Source organism: Psammomys obesus, unplaced genomic scaffold (genome assembly GCF_907164565.1).
Source record: "Psammomys obesus unplaced genomic scaffold, mPsaObe1.curated_primary_1811, whole genome shotgun sequence".
Classification (NCBI taxonomy): Eukaryota; Metazoa; Chordata; class Mammalia; order Rodentia; family Muridae; genus Psammomys; species Psammomys obesus.
This window is the reverse complement of record NW_026591872.1, coordinates 11,979,950-11,986,592: the sequence shown is the minus strand read 5'-3', so window position 1 is coordinate 11,986,592 and position 6,643 is coordinate 11,979,950. Positions and strand designations below refer to the sequence as shown.

Here is a 6,643-nt window from a genome sequence, read left to right as displayed (position 1 = left end):
ATATATATATATATATATATATATATATATATATATATATATATATGAGCTAGTGAGATGGACCATACAAATGTAATGAGCTGAGTTTAATCCCTAGTATTTATGTAAAAAGCTGTGTTTAACAATGCATATCTGCAATACCAGAGCTATGGCAATAGAGGCAAGAGGGTTTCTGGGGTTTGCAGGCTAACCAGTCTAGCCAATTGGTAAACTCAAGATTTAGAAAGAGAGCCTGTCTCAAGAAAAATAAGATGAAGAGCTATTGGAAAGGACACCTGATATTGACGTCTGGCCTCCACATACATTTACGCACAAATTCATACTCATACAGATGTCCATATATATATATATATATATATATATATATATATATATATATATATACCGCACATGTATGCACACATGTTTACCACACACTTATATAGGTAGACATAAAATGAAACTATAAAAATAGGATCACATAAAACATAAAAGCCACTTCCTTGAGAAGAAAATAATCAATAGTGACAATACACAGAGCATGAGAAAATGTTTGAACTGTACATCTTTTACGAAGTTAATATCCAACATATATATCGAATCCAAATAAAAAGAAAACCAGCCAAATGAAAAATAAGCAAAAGACGTGAATATATTTTTCTTTACAATTTATACATTTTATATCCAGAATGAAGCTCCTTCCCTCATCTCCTGGTCCCACCCTCTCTTCCTCTTCCCCCCTTATCCCCTTCCCCTAGTTCACTGAAAGGGGGAGTCCTCCTCCCCTACCATCTTACCTTATCAAGTCTCATCAGGACTACCTTGATTCTTTTCCTCTGTGATCTGGCAAGGCAACATTGCCAGGGGGAAGTGATCAAAGAAATGGCAACCGAGTTCATGATAGAGGCAGCCCTAAATACAGTTTTTAAAGTGGACATGCAAATGATCAAGGAAGGGACATATAAGAAAATGTTTCGAGTCCAAGATGGTGGCAACCAGTGAGCATCGTATCTGAGGGGCACAGGACTCAAAAATCTGAAATTGGTTAGTGGAGGAGCTGCTGAAGCCAGATCATCCATGTTGAGGCCTTCTGGACCAGAGGGGACAACCCATGACCTTGGGGGCTTTGAATCCAAGTCACCAATTGACTTCTCTGGGGATTGAGAGTGGCAAATATTCCATCCCTCATTACTTACTTCCTCTTGCCCCAAGCATGGGCCTCCCTGCTCTGAGACTGAGACTGCAGAGGTGGCTACCCCAAGTACAGGACTACCTACCTAGCGGTCAAACAGTAGATACCACGGAATTGATGAATCTCCTACAGTCTCATTTGCCCCTATTGGCCCAAATCTGATAGTAGAGAACAGGGAGAACCCCTGTGCTTTCCAATTAGGCCTGCTAGCATGTGAGTGCGCCTTCAAATGAGTGTACCTTCAAATGAGTGCACCTTCAAGTGAGAGCATGCAGAGCCCCTGATCCAGGGTCCTTCTATGCTAGCAATCAGACATTGAATCTCTCCCACCCACATCCCCACTGTGGGCAACATAGGGATCCTTGGGACAGCATTCTCAACATTGAAGCCCCTGTCCTGTGGGTTTCCCAGTGGAATCCAGGCAAACAATTCCTGGAGCCCAGACAGATCTGAAGGAAGATAGTACATGGAGCCAACCTGAAACCTGCCGGATATACCCAGACATGCCTGGAAACTGATGATGCCACACAAGCCAATGAGGAAGAACCACAGGAACACCTGCAGTCTGAGAACCAATGGAGTGCTGGGAAAATGGAATAAATGGGCCTCCTCTTCCTGAAATGAATGAGTCTGCTTTTGCCACTTGCATGACTCCTGGAGTCTGTATCATTAACTCTACACCAGCTCACCCTAGACCCCAAGAGTCATTGGGGTGGATTCAAGAAACATCTGGTGCCCAACATGGCCTCTACTCCTTGCAGGCATGGGCAATGAGTACGCTTGGGTTAAGGTCTGCTTCTTCATTGTCACCGTCCATCTCCTAGACTCTTTCTCATCCCCTACAGGGACTTGTGTCCCTTCAGTGAGTTGTTTTCTTTATGTTCTATTTTTTTTTTTTGCCCCTGTGAGGGACCTCTCTTTCCTCCCTTTGTTTGTCTTGCTAGGGAGGCACCCACTTTTGCTTTCAGTTCATCCAGGGTCTGCACATAAGGACTGACTGCCCAGGAGACTGAATCACCGATTGGTCCCCGCAAATGGCCCTTGACTTGGGTGACACTCTGTGGGAATAAGGGAGCAGCTTAAAGAACTGTGGAATTTCCCCACTAATCACAGATATCCTGGTCCGATACACTTCTTTTTTTTTTTTTCTAACTTTTCTGGTCATGGGCAATCTCCCTTCCCATTGTAAGGAGCCTCAAGTTAAGGCCCTCAAGCAGCTCCTTATTACTAGAGGGATAATGGTCCACTCCTCCGACCTTGATGCCTCTGGACACAGGCATCATTGCCCCATGGATCTGCTGGGAAAATGTGGGATTCTGATGTCTGGATGAAGGTCATATAGTTAACACTAAAAAGGAAGGTCGCCTCGGGTGTCCTCTCTCCACTCTCCCCAGCAACCTTTGTCCCTATTCTCTTAGGAATTATCACCTGCCTTAATTCCTCCTCTCCCAAGGAGGTCATTATAGCCCATAATGAACACTGAGCAGGCCAATGTCAATTTACCCATTATGGAGTCTCCCCCATTTATATGTGACCCAGAAGACCCTGAAAGTGACACTGAGGCTGCTAATCCTTCCACCACAGGTCCTTCTAAGCCACCACACTCACTTTCTACCATTACCTTTATGCCATGCCCCCACCCCACCCCCCAATATCCCTGGGTGGATATTACTCCCTTTTCTACTCGGGATGGTCACAACCAATGTTCCATCCTTGATCTCCCAACCACTCCCCATCACTCCTGGCCCATCCCTAGGGAGTGCAAGGTTTTCCTGCTAATTTTGGACCTGATGCAGCTAATTGCTCCTGGATCTCTTTGGCGGATTTAACACTCATTAAAAAGGCAGCAAATGATTTGGGTCCTGATTCACCATATTTTCAAGAGGTCCTGTGGTAGTGGGTCATACATCTACAAACTTATTATGACTGGTGCAACCTTTTAAAGGTTGTTCTGGACTATGCCGTCTTTTTCAATTGGCGCTCCTCATATCAAGACCTTGGTGAGAACCAAGCCCAGCTCAGTTTGGAATATAACCTTGATTTCTCCTTAGATGTGCTCATGAGTAAAGAGGTTTATACTAACCCTGTGACCCAAGCCACTACCGGAATACATGCCTACTTTAATCAAGTAGCAGAGCTGTATTTCAAGGCCCTTAAGGCTGTACACACTGAGACCCTTCAGCCAACTTTCACAAACTTGTTTAACAATCAGGGGAATCCTTTATAGATTTCATCACAAGGGTAAAAGAGGCAGCTGAGAGGAGAATAGATTTGGGCCCAACCCAGGACATGCTTACCAAACAACTTACCTGGGAAGGCCTAGACATGCCTACCCACAAAACTTTTGCAGTGGTTCATAAGGATGGGTTGTCACCACTCACGACCTTGAACCTGGAGCTGGTCCCATTACAGTACTTACTGCCTCCATCGAGGCATTAGTTGCTGAGTAGTATAGCTGGATCTTGAGGTAGAACTATTCCTAATTTTCTAAGAAAGCACCAGATTGATTTCCAAATGGTGTTGGTCTAACTGGATGTATACATGTAGAAAAATGCAAATAGCTCCATATTTTTCAACATGCACAAAAATAAAGTCCAAGTGGATCAAAGACCTCAACATAAAACCAGACACATTAAACCTCTTAGAAGAAAAAGTGGGGAAGAGCCTGGAACTCACTGGCAAAGGAGACAACTAACTTTCTGAAAAGAACATCAACAGCTCAGGCTGTAATGTCAACAATTAAAAAATAGGACATATTGAAACTGAAACGCTTATGAAAGGCAAAGGACACTGTCCAATAGAATGAAATAGCAGTCTAAAGATGGGAAAATGATCTTCACCAATCCTATGTCTGAGAGAGGGCTAATATCCAGAATATATAAAGAACTCAAGAAGTCAAACACCAACAAGCCAAGTAATCCAATTAAAAAATGGGTACATACCTAAACAGATAATTCTGAATAGAGAAATCTTGAATGGCTGAGAATTACTTAAAGAAGTGCTCAACATCCTTAGGAGGGAAATCTCCTCCTTTGCTGATGGGAATGTAAACTAATTTCTTTTTAAAATTTTATTTATTTGTTTTCTCTTTCACTTTACATCTCAATTGTAGCCCCCTTCCCCTCTTCTTTTCTTTCACCCATTCTCCATTCTCTATTCCTCAGATAAGGAGAGAGCCCTTACCCTCACCCCCCTCTTCCCACCCCTAACTCAGGCAATCAGGACTGCAAGTGAGTGTTCCCCTGTGGCCTGGCTAGGCAGCTAGAAAGTGATAAGAAAGCATGCAACAGAGTCCACTCCCCTTACTAGGGAACCCACATGATACCTAAGCTGCCCATCTGCTACATCTGTGTAGGAGGCCTATGTCTAGTCTCTTCATGGTCTTTGGTTGGTGCTTCTTCTCCACAAGTCCCACAGGGTCCTGATTAGTTTGCTCTGTTGGTCTTTTTCTGGAGCTCCTGGCAGCTCCAGGTCCTTTTATACTTTCTCCTCCAACTTTTCCACAATACTTCCTATACTTTACCCAATGTTTGGCTGTGAGTCTCACCATCTGTTCCATATAGTACTTGAAGTCTTCGCCAGACCAATAAGACAACTAAAGGAAAGCAAGGGATACAAATTAGAAAGGAAGAAGTCAAACTATAACTCTTTGCAGATGATAAAATTTTCATCAGAGAACTCCTACAGCTGATAAAAACATCAGCGAAATGTCTGAATACAAGATTAATTAAAAAAAATCAGTAGTCATCGTGTGTATGAATGACAAACTGGCTGAGAAAGAAATTAGGGAAACTACACTCTTCACAATAGGCACAAATAAAGTATCTTGGTGTAACTACACCAGCATGTCAAACACCTGTATGAAAAAAAAATCAAGTCTCTGAAGAAAGAAAGTGGAGAAGATATTAGAAGATGGAAAGATGCCCCAATGCTCATATATTGGTAGGCTTAACATAGTAAAAATAACCATCTTACTTAAAACAATCTAGAGATTCAATGAGTCCTCAACAAAATTCCAACACAATTCTTTACAGATCTTGAAAGAACAATTCTCAACTTTATATGGAAAAACAAAAACCTTGGAAGAGCAAAAACAATCCTATACAATAACAGAACTTCTGGAGATAGCTCCATCCCTGAATTCAAGCTATACTACAGAGCAATAATAATAAAATCTTCATAGTGTTGTTTTACAAACAGAACGGTTGTTGAATGGAATTGAATCAAAGACCCAGAAATAAACCCACACACCTATGAATACTTGATTTTTGAAAACAACAACAACAACAACAAAAAACAACAAATTCATACAATGGAAAAAAGACAGCATCTTCACCAAATGATGCTGGTCTAACTGGATGGCTACATGTAGAAAAATGCAAATAGACCCATATTTATCAACCTACACAAAATAAAGTTCAAGTGGGTCAAAGACCTCAACATAAAATCAGACACACTAAATCTACTAGAATAGACAGTGATGAAGAGCCTTGAATTCATTCTCAAAGGAAACAACTAACTTCCTGAACAGAATACCAACAGCTCAAGCTCTAAGATCAACAATTAATAAATGGAACCTATTGAAACTGAAAAGCTCATGTAAGGCAAAGGACACTGTCAATAGAATGAAACAGCAGTCTGAAGATTGGGAAAAGATCTTCACCAATCCTATATCTGACAAAAGGCTAATATCAAAAATATAGAAAGAACACAAGAAATTAAACACAAACAGACTTAATAATCCAATTAAAAATGGGTACAGACCTAAACAGAGAATTCTGAACAGAGGAATCTCAAATGGCTGAGAATTACTTAAAGAAGTGCTCAATATCTTTGGCAATCAGGGAAATGGAAATCAAAGTGACTCTGAGATTCATCTTAGCCTCCTCAGAATGGCTAATATCAAAAGCTCAAGTGACAGCACATGCTGGTGAGGATGTGGAGAAAGTGTTGCATTCCTCCATGGCTGGTGGGTGTGCAAACTTGTACTACCACTTTGGAAATCAATCGGGTGCTTTCTCAGAAAACTGGAAATAGCCATATCTAAAGAAAAACCCACTCCTTGGCATACACCTAAACAATGTTCTACCATACAACAAGGCCATTTGCTCAACTATGTTCATAGAAGCTTTATTTGTAATAGTCAGAATCTGGAAACAACCTAGATACCGTCAACCAAAGAATGGCCCAAAAAAATGTGGTATATTTAAACAACGGAATACTACTCAGGTATTAAAAACAAGGAAGGAAATAATGAAATATGCAGGCAACTGGTTGGAACTAAAATAGATCATCCTTCTTGAGGTAACACAGACCTAGGAAGACACACATGGTATGTAATCACTTATAAGTGGATTTTAGTCATATAATACAGGATAGACATATTACAATTCACAGACTCAAAGAAGATGAGTAAAAAGGAACACTCAAGGAAGGATGCTTTAAATCTCACTCAGAAGGGAAAAATAGACT

The 6,643-nt window shown here is 41.1% G+C and overlaps 1 pseudogene; it reads right to left on the bottom strand.

The window, feature by feature from the left end:
- Window positions 1-2,632, bottom strand: part of LOC129680525 (60S acidic ribosomal protein P0-like) — an 18,216-nt pseudogene extending 15,584 nt beyond the window's left edge.
- Between the last annotated feature and the right edge of the window lie 4,011 nt (window positions 2,633-6,643).